The sequence below is a fragment of the Apodemus sylvaticus genome, chromosome 6, assembly GCF_947179515.1.
Source record: "Apodemus sylvaticus chromosome 6, mApoSyl1.1, whole genome shotgun sequence".
Lineage (NCBI taxonomy): Eukaryota > Metazoa > Chordata > Mammalia > Rodentia > Muridae > Apodemus > Apodemus sylvaticus.
This window is the reverse complement of record NC_067477.1, coordinates 33678481-33697105: the sequence shown is the minus strand read 5'-3', so window position 1 is coordinate 33697105 and position 18625 is coordinate 33678481. Positions and strand designations below refer to the sequence as shown.

The 18625-nt window shown below is 38.6% G+C and overlaps 1 protein-coding gene across 6 annotated transcripts in view; it reads left to right on the top strand.

Annotated features, from left to right (window-relative positions):
- The window catches only part of Nrxn3 (neurexin 3), a 1578315-nt gene that overhangs the window by 687370 nt on the left and 872320 nt on the right, over window positions 1-18625 (top strand). The window lies entirely within an intron of this gene.

Genomic DNA, 18625 nt, shown 5'->3' with positions numbered 1-18625 from the left:
GCTCCTAAACACTTCTTCCCATGGGAAACCTAGAGTTCTGCCTTTCAGTGGTTCAGCTTTGTCCTGGAAGTGAGCATGGTTCCATATCTGTGAGTAAGAGGAAAGCAATGGAGATTTACCTCTGTCCAGACAGCCCAGTGTGGAAAACACAGGTATAGGAGACAATGACCCCATTGTAGTATCCTCTCTCATGGATGCTGGAAAACTAGGAGGAGAGAAATAGCACAAAGAGAGAGTAGGGGGCTGGAAAACTGAAAACAAAGGAGAATTTTGTACATACAGACAGATACACACACACACACACACACACACACACACACACACACACACACACACACGCACGCACACACACACGGACATGGATGCACAGGCACATGGACACAGACATGTGGCCAGATACAAATGGACACAGATACAGACATCTTGAATTGTCCTTAAACCTGAATACATAGAAAAGAATTCCTCACCTATAGTGGAGAATCTCAGGTCATAGTTTCCGCAACCTCAAGTGTCAGAACTGGCTCCTAGAGCTACAGCAGATTAATTAAGCCAGGGGGTTTCCTATAGTTCTGTGTCTCAAGACTAGACCCGTTGGTCCTGAGTAACAGTTGAGTATTTCATACAGTTTGTTTAAATGATTCCTGGGGAGATGGGGGTTTCATTGGCCTGTGCCATCATCTTTCTACTAAATACTGAAGCCATTGAAGCTCTTGGAATCTGAAGGGCTATTATCTTCCATAAATAGCTACAATTTTAAGGCAATTTACAGTCATTACAAAATTGATGTAACATGTTCATATTTATGAGAAAGGGGAGGATTTTAGCTAACACGGAATACCATTTTGGATGTGATGTAAATGTATTTTTCTCAGTAGTAACTTTGAACCTAAATTTTTAAAAATACTTTTCAGTCAACCACTGCCTCTTTAAAGTTCATTTAAGAAAAAGATACCTCTGATATTTTTTTCCTTTTGGGGGGAACTTAACACAAATTTAATTTACTTTCTTATTTTTAAAATGTGGTGTCAGTCATTTGAATGGGACAAGGTATCTTGTGTCTACTACTCTTGTGCTGAGACCCACACTTACCCCTACTTCCTGAACTCCAGCCTAGGACACTCTCCTTAACCCCTGGCATTCAGTTCCATTCCTCCATTCTTCCAACTCCATTGATGAGTTACTACTATAAGAGTTTGGCATAATGCCTACTCTTAGCTGAACCTTTTCTCTAGTGCAGCCCTTTAGGACTTTGGTTTTGTTGTTGTTTTCCTTTATTTTTCTTTCAATCCCAAGGATCAACACCAGGGTCTTGCCCTGTACAAGACAAGTACGTCTCACTGTTGAGCTATAGCACCCATTCTGGTTTGCTATTTTAAACTTTTATTTTCTTTTTAATTAAGTGTATGAGGAGAGCAAGAGTGAGGCCCTGTGGAGTCCAGCAAAGGGTGTTGGATACTCTAGAGTTAGACATTGTCCTGATCCATCCAGTGTCAGAGTTGGGAACTAAACTCAGTTCTTCTGGAAGATCAGGACTTGCTTATAACCATTAATCTACATCTCTCTAGCACTGTGTTTTTCTTTTGTAGCTGACTACTTTACTACATAGTTGGTATTGAATTGTTACCTCAACCCACTGACCTCAAACACCACTCTAACTGAAATTCTTGTCCCCTTTCTGTTTCTACATAGAGTCCATTAAGTCCCAGACATAAACAAATACATAATTACTATAAAGATTCATAAAACCCTAAAATATAAAGTGGTATTTTCTGATTCTTTTCTTTGTAAAAACACTTTATTTTAAACAAAATTTTTGTGAGACCCAAGAATACAATTAGCATTTCCCAAAGTTTTAGTTGTTCTGCAATCAAGAAAAAGTCTGAGAAATGGGCAAATGAGAATATATGCTGTTGCATTGTATAATAGATTAATTAAACTGTTCTATTTGAGTGTCTACTCTTGCTAGGTGTTCTTCACATGTTATCTCATTATTCTTCATGGTTGTTCTGCCCAGTAGGCTTGAGGAAACATTTCATAGATGAACAAGTCTGGAAGATCAGATGAGTTGCCCAAGGTCACTGAGACACTATGAGCTGAATGTAGACTCTCACACTATCAAGTCCAAGACTTGTGCATTCTTCTAAGCAGTTACACTCTATCTTAGAATTAATGCTCTATCTTTCTTCTCTTCCACCTTTGACATATCCCTAAAGAAACAAGTTAAAGTTTTCTCTGCTCATACTTAAAAAACATATATGTATATGTATGGTATAATATATGTTCATTATGTATTCACATATGTATACAGGTGCATATTCATGTGTGTATATTACATGTTGAGACCAGAAGTCCAGGTCATTTATATATATATATATATATATATATATATATATATATATATATATATATATATATATATATATATATGTATATATTCTCCCCTCAGTTGCTCTCCATATTATCTTTGAGACAGTATCTCTCTCAGGAGCTCATTGATTTGAGTAGGCTGGCTGGGTAGTAAGCTTAGGGATCCTGTAGTTTCCACTTTTTTGGGAGCTGTGATATTCTTCAAAGATCTTTTTCCATCACTACAAGCACCATCTCAAGCCCTGTTACTACATTAAAGGAGAAGAATTGAACCTGATGCTCTGAGCATTTTATGGTCCATTTTCTTTTATATATGTTTATCTGAAGGGCTCCATCTGCAGATTTCCTTCACCACTGGAAAAAAATGGTAAGACATATTATGATCCCAGCTCATATAGTTTTGGGTTTATATTAATATGCTTTAAACTTCATATGGGTTTTATCACCCAATCAGCACAGTTGGTGTTTTCAAAGGAGAATCTATGTGTTTCGTTTTTCTTCACCAGAGCTTAATGAAATAAAAGCTTAGGAATGAAATTTTAATTATGAGATTGTTGTCAGAGTTATTAATAGCACCTCATCAAATTGTTGCCTTTTATATTATAGTAAACAGGTCAGGATTCTAATCCCTGGTTTGCAGCTTTAGACTTTAGGCTCTTATCAGTGTTAGAGAAAGGTAGGAAAAAAGTCTTTACTTAACTTTATCCTTTGTGTGTGTGTGTGTGTGTGTGTGTGTGTGTGTGTGGAGAGAGAGAGAGAGAGAGAGAGAGAGAGAGAGAGAGAGAGAGAAGAGAGAGAAAGGGGAGAAAGAGAGAGAAACTTCAAGTATTATTCTTTAAGTTATCCACCTTTGTTTTGAGACAGGGTTACCCACTGCTATGAAATAGGAAATCTAGAATTGTTAGACAACAAATCCCCAGGGTTTGCTGGTCCGCACTTCTGAGCTTCTGGGTTACAAGATTATGCCAACAAACTAGCTTCTTTTAATATGAATTCGGTAGTTCTCGTGCTTATAAGTCAAAGATTTTCCCAACAGAGCCCTCTGTCCCATCCCCCTTTTTTTGTAACTGACCCAGGTGTGAGGTGGGCAAGATGGTGGATAACGTTTTCCCACACAAACTCAAGTTGCTTTTAGCTTTTCTTGACTGTCCCAAGGTGGCTCCTCATCCCATCCTAGTCATTTTTTCTTTTTCTTTTTCTTTTTCTTTTTCTTTTTCTTTTTCTTTTTCTTTTTCTTTTTCTTTTTCTTTTTCTTTTTCTTTTTCTTCTCTCTCTCTCTCTCTCTCTCTCTCTCTCTCTCTCTCTCTCTCTCTCTCCCACTTAAGTGGTTCTAATACACAGGAAGAAGGTGGGACGTGAAGCTGAGCCAATGATCCATCTTACTTGAAGCCTATTTGAAAGTTGTCTTCTATACAGAAAGGCTAGACATAGGGGTTGAGAGTTTGATTCCAGCAGGAAGGGGACGTGTCAGTACTGATCCACGCTTGGGCGTGTTAAATAGACTCTGGCATCAGCTAAATTATTTCTGCAAGATTGAAGTATTTTTGAAAGAAATGGACAAGCAAGCAAAGAGATTTTCAAAAGAATTCTGGTATTTTTCCCCCTTCTGGAGTGTGGGGCACAGGGAGGCTTCTGATGCTGTCAGTGCAGAAACATAGACTTGGCCTCCCTCTGGTGGCAGCATGTAGAAACATTACTTTGTGCAACCAATTCTTTCCAAGAAGGCATTTCTTGCTTAATTGATATTAAGATTTTATTTCCACGATGCACACCTAAATTTAAACAGTGGTAAAGCAGACGCAGGGGGATGAAGAGTTCAGTGTTAGCATCAAATACATGTCAAAGCAGGCCCAGGCTGTATGAAATGGAGCAGGAGCTACAATAGCAACATTTCTGCTCATAATGTAATGTCGATCCCTGGGAGGCTGAGGCAGAAGGATTTTCACGCGTTTGATGCCGCTATATAGTGCACACCAGGCTAGCTCTTGTTACATAATACAACATTATCTGGGAAAAACCAAGCAGCTGGAGAGATGATCTCTCAGATAATGCTTGCTGCTCTGGCAGAGGACCTGGGTTCATGTCTTAGCACCCACACAGTGACTCACAATGGTCTGTATAATTCAGTTCTAGTGGATCAGATATCTCCTTCTGACTTCTGTAGGCATTCCATGCTTCTGGCACACATACATACATACACACAGACAGGAAAGCTAAAACTAAAATTAAACAGAAAAGCATTATTTACAATCTATGTTTGACCTGGCATGTATTTTGTCATTTCCTATGTATCTATTCATTTAATTTTTAATTTCTAATTTTCTCTGATTCAATGATGTTATAATGTATAGCATATTGTATGAAATAATTAAAACAGTTAGCCCTTATCCTTGGTGAGATTTGAAATAGTAGAAGGACTGTAAGGAAAACGAGGAAGAGAGAATAGGGAGGGGGAGGTAGGCTGTTAGAGAAGGAGGAGCAAGAGGAGGAGTTTTAGTGCCACAATATGGCAAACTTAGCAGTTGATTATAAAAATGTTTTCTCTAAACTACATGGGTAATATTAACTCATTTTTAGTAGTTTTTAGTTTACTATTATAGCATGTATTTCTAGTACCCTGCTTTAAGGTCCAGGCAGACTGCGCTACCAGCCCCTACCAAGAGGCCACACCAGATCCATGGATGAAACACACACACACACACACACACACACACACACACACTTATTTTTAAGTATGCTTTAGTTCAATAGCCATGCCCTTCTAAGCCTTTCTCAGCTATTACACCCTTCTTTTCTCCCCCAGCACAACACCTCTAAATCTATCTTCAACTTTTGCTGCTCAGGTACCTATAGTCCATCTCAGCACCCTAAATCTGCCCTTGGCTTACTTGTATTTCTAATCTCTCGCCTGCTACCAGTCAGGGATGGAGTTAATGGCCACTCCATCCTAGATTTTACATGGCTGGTGACTCTTTCCTCCAAAGCATGGCAAATTCTTTGTTTTTTCTGCTCTGCTAGCCTGCCTGTAGAAAAATGGAAGTCCTGCCTCTTCTGCCCAATCATTGGCTACTAGCATCTTTACTGATCGATTAAGAACCAATGGGAGAACAGAACCTTCAGCATTCATTCCCAAATCAGAGCATCAAAACCACCCTCTACCTCACCTTTGCTCTTCAATTAAACAAACAAACAAACAACAACAACAGAACTTTTCTCTCAGACATAAATTGAAGAGAAACCATAAAAATCATGTAAATTAAAAAGTATGACATACAATTAACATCCAGTCTATCATATTTGTCATTTAGATAAAGTACTTTACCATTATTCCTTACTTAAAGAGTTGTAATTCTATCCCTGAATTATTTAAATTTTAGCCTGTAACACCATCTGAGAACCATGTCTTCCACTCTATAACATCTCTCAATACTAAACAACTTGAATTTGATTGTAATACTATAATTAGTCTTCAACCCCATCAGAAATCTGAGAAAGAATTGAATATTTTCTGGGTATATAAGAAGTACCAAAAATAGTTTCCAAACTTAAACAATTATAGAAACAGCTGATTACCTGTACAGTCCCTAATTTCTCATAACGTTGGAGCATCTGTCTTCAGCCTTCTAGCCGAGGACCATCTGACAGACCTTTTGTGAAGGAGAAAATATGAAGGATCAGCTTACTCTGTCTTGGCAGAGCTCAATAGTCAACTATCCCCCCTCTGTTTGTCCTTTGGACAGTGTATTGTCTGCAGCTGATATAAGAAAATTTTATCCAGTGGATGCCTTGTCACAATAAGCAACCTCACTTGGAGGAAAAAATGTTCAATTCTTCTTTAAAGGGGAATGAGGAAGCTGTCAGGAGTAGACATGCCTCATGGTGAAAAGATCATTAATAATGAAATAACATTAAATGTCACATTCTTTGGATTTCTAATATTTCTGAAGATTATCTAAGTATCTCTGAACTGTTAAATCTTAACTACTCTTAGCCATTTCTATTTAAGTAAACTGAAAATACTTTATTATAATTAAGTCAGAATATAACATAATAATGAGTTTGTTATCTGGTCCTTAATTTGTGTTACCATAGCCAGGATCTATGGATCCAGTAATCAAGGGGTGGAAAAGGGAGTAGGTCCACTCACTATCACTCCTAGTGACCTTCAAGGAGACTTTTTGCTTCCTGACCCCATACTCTAGGTTCTGCTGGTCTAGACATTTTAGTTCCAGAGCGGGGAGTGCTTCTACCAGGAGCCACAACAAACATTCCATTGACCTGGAAGCTCAGACTTCCCCCTGGTCATTTTGGGATTCTAATGCCCTTAAACCAGAAGGCTAAGAAAGGAATAACAGTGTTAGGAGGGGTGATAGATCGAGATTACCATGGGGAAATTAGATTGCCTTTCCAAAGTGGAGGTAAGAAGCAATATGTCTGGAGTGCAGGAGATCCCTTAGGGCATGTCTTGGTACCACCATGTCCCATGATTAAAGTCAATGGGAAACTACAACAGCCCAATCCAAGCAGGATGACAAAGGATGCAGACCCGTCAGGAATGAAGATATGGGTCAGTCCTGCAGGAAAAGAGCTAAGACCTGCTGAGTTGTTTGCTGAGGATGGAGAAAATACAGAATGGGTAGTAGAGGAAGGTAGTTATAAATACCAGCTAAGGGCATGCAACCAGTTGTAGAAATGACGATTATAAAGTAATATGAATGCTTACATTTTATTTTGCTAAGAACATGTCTGTTGGGGGCTAGAGAGATGGCTCAGCAGTTAAGAACACTGACTACTCTTCCAGAGGTCCTGAGTTCAAATCACAGCAACCACATGGTGGCTCACAACCATCTGTAAGATCTGATGCCCTCTACTGATGTGTCTCAAGATAGCTACAGTGTATTCACATAAGTAAAATAAATAAATAAATCTTTAAAAAAAACTTGTATTACTTAATCATCTTAAACAATTTGTAAAGTAGCTATTTGGAGGACTGGGTATAAGCTTTATATTCTTTTTTTTTTTCCTTTTTAAAAATTTTTTATTGAGTATCTTCTTCATTTACATTGCCAATGGTAAAACTTTTCCCAATTTCCCCCCTCCCAAAAGCCCCCCTCCCCAAAGATTTCCTATCCCTCCTCTCACCCCTTGCCTCCATATATATGCCCCTCTACCTGATACACTCCCACCTTCCCCCATCCCCCTCACCCCACCCGTCCATTTCCCTTTGTTGGGGTCTCTATTGAGCCTTTACCTGACCAAAGACCACTCCTCCCACTGATGTCCAACAAGGCATTCCTCTGCCACATTTTTGGCTAGAACCATGTGTACCCCTTGGTTGATGGTTCAGTTCCTGGGAGTCTTGGGGTGTCTCGGTGTCCGAAGTCATTGTTCTTCCCATGGGGCTATAAATCCCTTCAGCTCCTCCGGACCACCCTCCAGATCCTCCATTGGGGATCCCAAGCCCAGTCCAATAGTTGGTTGCTAGTTTCTGCCTCTGTATTTGTAGGGCTCTGGCAGGGCACCTCTGGAAACAGCCATGGCATGCTCCTTTTGGTACATGTTTCTTGTCGTAGTGTCAGGGTTTGGTGACTCTTTATAGGATGAATCCCCAGGTAGGGCAGTCTCTGTGTGGCCTTTACTTCAGACTCTACTCCACACATTGCCTCCCTTATTGCTCCTATGAGTATTATGTTCCCTTTCTCAGAGGATCCAAAGCACCCTCACTTAAGTCCTCCTTTTTCTTGAGCTTCCTGAGCTGGGTGAATTGTAAATTGTTTATTTTGAGCTTTTGGACTAGCATCCACTGGTGAGTTCTTTTGTGACTGGGTTACCTCACTCAGGATAACACTTTCTAGTTCCATCCATTTGCCTAAGAATTTCATGAATTCATTGTTTTTAATAGCCGAATAGTACTCCATTGTGTATATATACTACAGTTTCTGTATCCATTCCTCTGTTGAGGGACATCTGGGTTCTTTCCAGCTTCTGGCTATTATAAATAAGGCAAGCTTTATATTCTTAAATGAGTTATATAAGCACAATGCCTATCTAAGAGTAAAAATATTAATCTCAAATTTTGTATCAGTATAGATATTTACACCAATAAAAACCTTAAATCTGTATCAATATCATCCATATAAATTCTCTACAAATATAGAAAATTATAACTTCGATTTAATCAATTATAAAGATTTCTATCAATTAAGATTATGGCTAATCAATATTTTGTTAAAATTTTTTTCAGGTAATCCATCCCATCTATTTCCTTCCTGTTCAAAATTATGACTGTTTCTAAATTATCCCTTAAAATGGCAACCTATCTATAATTTATAAAACCATTACCAGACATCCAAACAGCTTATAAAGTAGCTGATGACTCTCCATAGCTTAGTTTTTTGCAGTGCACGAAATCCTTTATTACTTCTCTTTGCCTAGTTGAGTTCAAATAAACTCTTCAACTGCTTGCCTTGTGTATTGGAACTGAAGTGAGGCTGGTTGCTCAAATGCAGCAGCATAGCTCAGGCCGGAGGCCATCCACACAGCACAGTCTGAAGGGAAGATGTGCCCTGGTCCTCAGCACGTCTGTGAAGTCCCAACTCTAATGGGACTCTTTCATGCTTCTGAGCCTTGATTTCCCTCAGAAGGCAGGAACAGTGCTATCCTCCAGGTTCTTACAGCCTTTCAACTGGTGACAGGACATTAGTTATTTCCTTCTCTGTAGATCTAAAGCCTGAGAACAAGAAGTGTAAAAACGTCATCTGTCTAGTCCAACTTAGCACCAAGGGACCCTAAACAAGGTTTCCAAACTCATATGTCCAATGGTATCTTTCTCATTTCTTGAATTGTCAAAATGACATGAAACTATAAACATTTGTATTTTCAGATACAACTGAAATTTTTAACTTCCATTAAAAGTGGCTTTAGTATGCCTATGCCTTTTCTATAAAGTTTTAATTTTATTTGCACGTTTTAGTATGTATGTATGTATGTATGTATGTATGTATGTATGTATGTATGTATGTGCTGGGAGGTGGTACCACATGCATGTACGAGCCCACATATGCCATAAGAGAGCATTAGACTCCACAAGAATCAAGTTACAAGGAGTTGTGAGCTGCCTATGGATACTGGAATCTGAGCATCCTCTACAAGGGCAGCAAATATTCTTAACTACTGGGCCATCTTTCTGGCCCATGACTTTGTCTTTTATTTCATCAAGTTTCATTAAAGTATACTTTAGTTTGTCTTCTTTTTTTAAAATTTTCTTTTGTTTTGTTTTTCGAGACAGGGTTTCTCTGTGGAGTCCTGGCTGTCCTGGAACTCACTCTGTAGACCAAGCTGGTTTTGAACTCAAAAATCTGCCTGCCTCCACCTCCCAGATTGCTGGGATTACAGGCGTGCGCCACCACACCCGGCTGTTTGTCTTCTTTTAAAGATTGTTTTGATTGGCTTCATTTAATAAAAATCTATGTCAGGTTTGGTTAAACTTAGGGCCCTGTGCTATAATAACACATGTGTGACTCATGTAAAGTAACAGATACTTAATGGAAGCAAATACTTTGATTTTGTGCTGTGCTTGGAAGCCCTGTTTTTCGAGAGGCATGCATTTCCCATGTTTCTGATCATCATCACACTGTGTGGGATGATTTCTGAGGGACAAATTCTACATGACAGCTCCTGTTTCGCACTAAGGTAAATGCTCCCACTTCATTACACACTGACAGGTACTTGAAGGACATCATCACTGTCTGGTTTCACCACACAGTGTGACATAGGGACAATAATTATGCCCATTTGCAGATGAAGTTGTGACTCAGAGAGACTGGGTGACATACACAGATTGAACAAACAGTAAAAGCAGAAAATGAAGCTCAAAATCAGACACTGTGGTGTTATGGCCAGGTCCTTCCTTAGGGCAGTAATTTTTACTCAAAGCCAAGTTGTCTCCCAGGTGGTGTTACTAATGCCTGGATTATTATACCTGGAAAAGGGTTGTATATGTTTTCTAGACATAGAGGTCAAGAATGCTGCAAAACATTTCAGAGTCTACAAGAATTTCTCAATTAAAAGTGTAAGTAGTGCTAACGATGAAATAACCTGTTTGATAAGAATGAACCAGCAGCAGTCCTAGTGACTGAGTTGACATGTGAATTAATCCCAGATCTTTGCTCTCTTCCTCCTTTTGCAACCCTTTAAGAAGACCATGTTCCTAATGGCTCTAATTTCCGAAATCCAAAAATGAGTGATGAATAGACAGTAATCCCATCTTCCCCCCATATTTGACTCCTTGCTCTTTTTGTTTGGTTGGTTTTATCTAGGTGGCTGTTTTCACTGACGAGACCAATGTAGGAGGTTTATACCAGAATTTACTTCTCACTCCTACTTTTTCCCTCTGTGGCTTTGTTTCTGTTTCTCATCCTGCCATTCTTCTCTCATATCCTGTTCTTTGGGATAGAGTTCTTTGGGATAGAAATTCAGTTCATTTTCTCTTCTCTCTTCCACTGCTCTGTTGCTTCCATCTTCAGCTATGAAATACTGATGCTGCCATATGAGTGAGTTCACATCTTATCACCATTTCCTTTTCCATTCAGATCTCTTCACCCACTGCATATCACTGTACTGGCCTCCCAGTGGATGCTGCGCACACTATTCATTTCTTCCTATGATGCTGCTCCCGAACATCTACCCCATTGGTCTCTCGAAGTCAACTCTTGGCCAAATGCCTTTTGCTAGTCTCTTTCCCTTTAATCCATGCTCCTTACGGACACCTTTCCATTGTCTAGTCTGGATTGTTCGGATACATTCTTCACACTCTTCTCCTCCTACATAAAGGTGTTAGCCATCTGTGCTCTGTTTGTAGTACCATTCACACTGGTCCTAAATGGTCATTTGCTTTCTGGGTCTTCATATGACTGTTTTATAAGCATATATGTCCTCATCTAGGCAGGTACTCCCTGTCACCAGAGATTTACAATATATTTCTATTATTTGTGCTAACCCTTGTTAGTACCATTTAAAAAAATGAAAGTCAGGGATGTGATCTGAGTAATATGTAGTTATTTTGAGAATTGTATATGAAGTAATAAAATGATATTGTACTTTTCCTACAAAGCAGGTTACTCTTTCCCTCGTTTGAAAGGTAATCTATATTTTTAAAATGAAGCTGCTAGAGCATATATTAACCTAAGGAAGCTACAGTGGAGTTTATGTGAGCATTATATTCAGAACCAGTACCTTGGGGAGATTATCATAATTGTTCCTCAGGCCAAAATAAAATGTACAAATTATAAAATTTAGTGGAACAGGACATAGAAAATTGAAAAGGTACTGGAGAAACTATAATAACTAATGTTCTATGTGTGGAATAGCTAGCTAAAACTTAAAATACAGCTATATTTTTCATGGCATAGATAAAGAATTAAGTCATAAAAACCAATGCACTGGTCATTAATTTGGCTAATCCATTAAACTTAATTATGTTACAATTCTGCTTGCTATTCCATGGTACATCACTTATGGAACTCAGAGAAAATGGAACAGAGATGTCACTAAATGTGTAATAATAATTTCAGTGAGTTGGATGTAAATCAATCAAAAGCTGTGCACAATCTAGTTCCAGAGAAATTATTCCTGGTTTATTTCCCAAGATCTCTCTTCACACTACATCCTGCCTACTGTTTCTCTCTTTTTTTCCCACTCAGAGGGACCTGTGAATGACTACCCAATATCTAAACTTCTTCCTTAATGTCACTCAAATATCATGCATAGAACCAACCAACTATCTCTTTTTAAGCCCTAGAATCATTTTCTGAAATTCCTGATTTTTTTCCCTGTGGCAGAGACTTCTTTTACTATATCTATTTGAATGTGCATGACATACCTTACACATAGAGAGAATATCTTCCTTGAGGGAAGAATAATTTTCAGTGTGCTTTTATTCCCCTGGCCCAGTGTAAGCTCATTGCAGTGACTGCTTATACGGTAGAAATCGAGTTGACTTTGGAAACCAGAGTTAGAGACTAGAGTCTAGTTTAAAGCTTTCTTTAGTCATGCCCCACCCCAGCTCCCCAGCTCTTTTCTTTGGATTTTGGATATTTCTTTGAGACTTCCTGTATCTATAAAATCTTGGCAGGCTTAGGCTTTCATATTTGCAACCATATCTGCTTAGAAAAATATTTAGAGGGGCTTGAACCACCCTGGCTTAGAGTGTTGGCGTATTCCTGGGACAATAGCCATGGCTAGCATGATATAAGTACAATGATGGCCCCATCTGAACCCACAGGCTCCTCCTCAGAGTCAGGGAAACAGGTCTATGGCCAGAAAAGGGGAAAGAATGCTGTGAGGATGATGCCAGTGCCCCTTAACATGCAAAGATGAAAATCCTCCCATGGTCTCAACACACAAAGATATGTGGTGGTGACCTAAATCTTCCTTCAGTATATTACTGTTCACTTTTCACTGTGTCTAAAATCTAATGGTGTATATGTACTATTTTACTTTGTTTTCTTATTTCCCACATGAAGTCATCATTGCTTCAGTCTCACAAATGTTTCATGAATAGATGTGAGTATGTGGGATTCCAAACCCTGAGATTTCCCGAGATGACTCAAAGGGGCATTATTGACCGAAGATTATGTAACCATTCCTCAACGTGAAGGAAATTATTGAAAAATTAATGCCAGATACCAAAATGCTAAACTTGGTGAATGGATAATCTGTGGGCCAGATCTCAGCAATGTCCAGATGACAAAGAGACCTTTCTGACCGAGGGATGTTGGATTTGTTAACAGAAGAGAGTGGTATCATTCCACACATGCTTAACTGGGCGAACTGAAGAGATAGGGAACTTTGAACGGTGTGGATTCAAGTATTATTTTTTAAATTCTTGTTTTCTAGGAAAGATTTTAGAGCTGTGTTTGTCCACCTTCTGCGCTTGATCCCTAAGACACCTAGCATTCAGAATGTGAAGCTGTATAGTGTTCTTCCATTTTGTTTATTTAAGATGGAAAGAGCTGTCTACCTACACAATAAATATACTTTAATAGGAAAGAACCTCATAACACAGCTGTGGGCATTCTTTGTCATCACTGTCAGTGACTGATGTCCTTGTTTATATGTCTGGATAACTACATACTTCTATCTCCTGCATCACAGACTCAGAGTATTTGATTACATTATGTAGTCCAATGTTTTAAACCTTGCTGAAGTCCCTTTTATAAACTCAACTGAGGGCTGGGGACATGGTTATGTCACCACAATAGCATGTATATGTGCTATTTTACCTTGTTTTACACATGAACCACATGCTATTGTATATAAGCAAGGTATCACCATTCACTCAGTGTAGGAGGAGGCAGTATCTAGTAGCATGTGCGTGTGACCCTAGAGAGACAGAAAAGTATCCCTGTGACTTGTTTGTCAGACAGCCTAGTTGAATCAGTGAAATCCTCATATTCAGTGAGACACTCAAATTCTGTGAGAGAAATGTCTTTAAACATCTAAAGAAAGGCATGCTATGATTATGTCTTCATGATCACGACACTAAGCCATTTTTGTTGTTGTTGTTGTTGTTACTGTATTCATTGTTGGCATTTCTATATTACTTTCTGAGTTCTTTTGAAATAAGGTAACCAAATTAATATCTTTTGTTTCTTCCTGGGTATCATAGGTATCTACTGTGTTATAGACTTTTCCTTTAATTTTGAATATCATAGAAGAAGCCCAATTTGATGTTGATTCACAGCCAGCTGTGGCTAAGCCACTGCCATCAATTCTCATGTTTCAAAGTTCTTGCCTGGCCATTGCAGTGCATGGTTCAATGGCAGTTGTCTGGTAGGTTCCGGGGAAAAAAGTGTATCTTGATCCATATAGCACTCTTTGCCATGGGTTTTACCTGCTGTTATTGTTACTGTTTGCACAACTAGACCAAGATTCTGTTAGCAGCTTTGGGCCTTTTTATCTGCTCTGTTCTCTACCGACTGTCTTCTTTCTCAGTAAGGTCATAGGACCGCCTGCCTCTCTTCTGTTAACAGATCCAACATTCTAAGTCATAAAGGTTTCTTGGTCATCTGGGGATTGCTAAGATCTGGCCACAGCTTATCTTTTCAACAAGTTTAGCATTGTGGTATCTGGCATTAATTTTTCAGTAATTTCCTTCATTATTGGAACTTTGTCTTCACTGAATGTGATACATGGGAGCCAAGAAACATCCTCAATCACACTAACTAATGCTAACAGCATGTAGAATCCAGCCTGATTACCTAATAAACACAAAGAAAGTCATATGATAATCCTATTGATCCATGAAGTCATCTAGATAATTTTCAGGTGACTTTTTTGCAGTGTAGATCTTCTCCATCGCTTATTAATGCAATGAATACTTAAAACTTAAACCCACATTTACCATTCTTAATTCATATTGCTTCTTTCTATCCAGAATTATGGTATATCCAGATTGTTTTGATTTAGATGCTGCACTATACATTATGTTTATTTTAAGACCTTAATAACATTACATGTGCATAAAGTATTCTAATACTCTTCATATATTTTTCATTTGATAGTAAAAGTGTCTCTAAGAGATAAAATTTTATTTCCATTTTGAAAATGTGAAAGCTGTACACTAAGGGCTAGATATTGGTTTATGTCTGGAAGTATGCATGTTGTAAACTTTGATTGGACCCCTAGCAGTCTAGTTTCTCATGGTCTACAATTCACCAAATTTATAAATATTTCTCTGTTGAGCTTTGTGTTGGTTAAAAATTTGACAGGGTTTCATCTATATTCAAGTTGTGTAAAACTTCTCACAGTAACACTAAGTGTGTGTATATGTGTGTGCATGTGCAGAGGCCAAGGATCCATATTGATTATCTTATTCTATTCCTTACTATCTTAGTATTATTATTTTGAGGCTAATATATTATTAAATTTGGAGTGTTCCAGTTCAACCAGGCTGAATGACAGCTGTCAAGCCTTCCCTCATAATCCCCCGAATCCTCCTGTCTCCACCTTCCCAGCCTTTCTAGTGCTAGGATTACAGATTACAAGCATACACTGTCATGCCTGGGTTTTTACATAACATATGTTGCCATGCCTGGGTTTTTACATACCAGCTGGCAATTCGAATTTAGGTCTCCATGTTTGCATAGCAAACATTTTACTAATGATCCCTTGTTGCTCTAGTCCTGTTTAGTTAAGGTTTGCATTGCTGTGGTAAAACATCGTGGCCAAAATATCAACTGGGAAGAAAATGGCTGATTGTACTTACCCTTTTAGGTAATGGTCCATCATTATGGATGCCTGGGCAGGAATCCAGAGAGAAACTGAAGCACAGGCAATGGAAGAGTACTCTGCTTCCCAGCTCCCTTCTCATAGATTGCTCCAACTGTGTTCTAATAGCATCCAGGATCTAAGACCACCCAGGTGGCACTGCCCACAATGGGCTGTCCCCTCCTGTATCCACCATTAATCAGTAAAATATCCCAAAAATTTTTCTATAAGTCAATTTTATAGAGACAATTTCTTAACTCAGATTCCCTCTTCCCAGCTGTGTCTAGGTTTATATCAAGATAGCAACGAACAACTACCCTTCCTTTTGTTAATACTGATTAGCTATAAATTAATTTTGGCCATGATGTTGAGAGGCTTGGAACCTAAAAGCTGTGTGCATTATAAGGCTGTATACATTATAAGGCTGTATACACAATAAGGCTGTACACATGTTAAGGTTGTATACATGATAAGTTTATACACATGATAAGGCTGTAGTGAAGAACCTGTTAATACTTCATAAAAACAGTACATTTTGATGGTATTTCTATCAAGTACTACGGAATATTCTAACAGCAATCTGGATTTAAAAAAGAAACAGTTTTACCATAATTTGAAAGTTTTCTTTTTATGTATATTCATAATTCACCTCACTTCCCAGAGGATTGGGGGCAACTTAGTGTAGTAACTTACTGAAATAATAATGTGATATATGTATGAATAAAATTCTGATCTAGACATAAATAAATAATGGCAAAACACAACAGCCTGTGGTAGACGATAGTCTGGGAGCAATATAAATATTTAGATCTTTGTTGCCTTCAGTAAACCTTAAATTTCGGCTTTTAAAGCTTCTTGGTGGCTAATAAAAAATAAAGGCATCAATTTTTATCATCTGCAAAGAAAATCTATAGCAGTTACTCAAGGAAAATTCAATTTTCCTATTACATTGCTTGATGATATATTTCTACGTAAGGTGTGTTTGGAAATGTGATGGATGTCTTCCCCAGCACACCTGCAGTGCATGGCCTCACTTGAGGTAATTGTTCTATTCTTTACTGTTGAGACTATGGCACTACATCCAAGGCTGGAAAATCTGTAAGAGACAGAAACCACAGACAAGATACAAAGGACAGACGGAACACAGAGGGCGAGCTCATCCTCTTCGTTCCTCATAAATATTTAGCTTAGCTACAACTTTGAATTCCAGAAGCAGCACATGACACATAAAAGTACTTTCTGGAGTGTGTTCAATGATTTTCCTTGGAGACCTATGTACTTTCTAAAATAGATAAGGAAAGGTAGGTTCTGGTAACTTCTTTTGGAAATCCAGGACCAAATCAAGTTTTGTGTGTATTATAAGTTTATGTGTACATACATGTTCAAGTGTATGTGTAGTATTTATATATGTATGAATAGTCACGTGTGTGTTGAACTATGTGTGTGCATAAATATTCAAGTGTATGTGTAGTACGGATATGTGTATGAATGTTCAAGTGTGTGTGTGTGTGTGTGTGTGTGTGTATGTATGTGTAAGTGTTCATGTGTTTGGGTATATACATGTGATGGTGCATGTGTGGCGGTCACAGGATGACCCCAGGTATTAGTCCTTACTGTCCCCCTTGTTGAGGTGGTGTCTTTTATTCTGTGTAGTGTATATTAGGAAAGCAAGCGAGCTGGACTCCAGCATTCTCCTGGCTTCCACCCCCATCTCACCGTAGCAGCATTAGGATTACAGGTGTGAGCTGACTTGTCAGGCTTCATGGGTTCCTGGGGACTTAAACTCAATTTCTCCTGCTTTTTGGGCAAGTGATTTATCCATTGAGCCCTGTCTCCAGCCCCAGGTTTCATTTCCCAATTCAAGAATTCCTTCCATCTTTACATATATAAGAGATTGGTTTTCAGCCAATATTACTTCTGTTTAAATATCCAGCCCTGTTCTTCCATTCAGTCTTCCACTAAACTGTAAATTCTGGTAGGGAAGGCAAAGATGAAATTGGTACTGATTACACAGCTGCAATTTTGACATCTCTTGAAGACCCGTGTAGAATAAGAAGTAGGCAAATGAATGCTAAGCCTCCACTGCGAATTTTTGAGCCATGTCTAGCATTTCTTATCCTAGCCTGAAATCACAGTGAAACTGAGGATGATCTTAGACTCTGATCCTCCTACCTCTACCACCCACATGCTAGAATTATACATGTCTGCCACAACATTCTACATATGCAGAACGAACCCAAGGTTTCCTGCATATGAGGGGAGCACCCCATGAGCTGAGTTGCATCTCTAGGCCCCAGTCACATTTTCATTCTTTATCATTTTAGTTCAGGTTCTTTATACATGGATACATAATAAATAAGATAATAATAGTCTTCTAACCCCTTGCATTGTTTTTTTAAAGAGAGTGTCTCGCTGTGTAGCTCTGGTTGGCCTGGGACTTAATTATAAAGATCAGGCTGGCCTCAAATTCAAAGAGATCTGCCTGCTTCTGCCTCTTCAGTTCTGAGATTACGACTGTGTGGCAGCAGGCCAAGCACACACAAAAGCCAGGCACATCACAGACCTTCTCTCGAGTCTTCAGTGGTATGATGCACCCTGATGCTTCTAAAAGGTTTAGTTATTTTCATTTTTAGCAATGAGAATTTGAAAGGTTGAAACCAAGTTGGTTTCTTCAAATAGAAAAGTATCTATATTCTTCTTGTTAGGGATGGAGTACAGAGTAAGGAGGGAGGTGCTCTGGTTTCTAGGGCTCTGTCGGACCAGCCACATGCTTTTACAATCCCTGTGGCTTGAAAACTCTGGTTTATCTTGAAAACTTCTGGAGTATCAGAAGTTCTTTTTCTTTTTCTTTTCTTTTCTTTTCTTTTCTTTTCTTTTCTTTTCTCTTCTATTTTCTTTTTCTATGTTCTTCTTTTTTTCATTTTTTTTCTACTAACACTTTTACTTTATTTTAATTTACTTTACATCCAATTCCTGCCCCCTCCCAGTC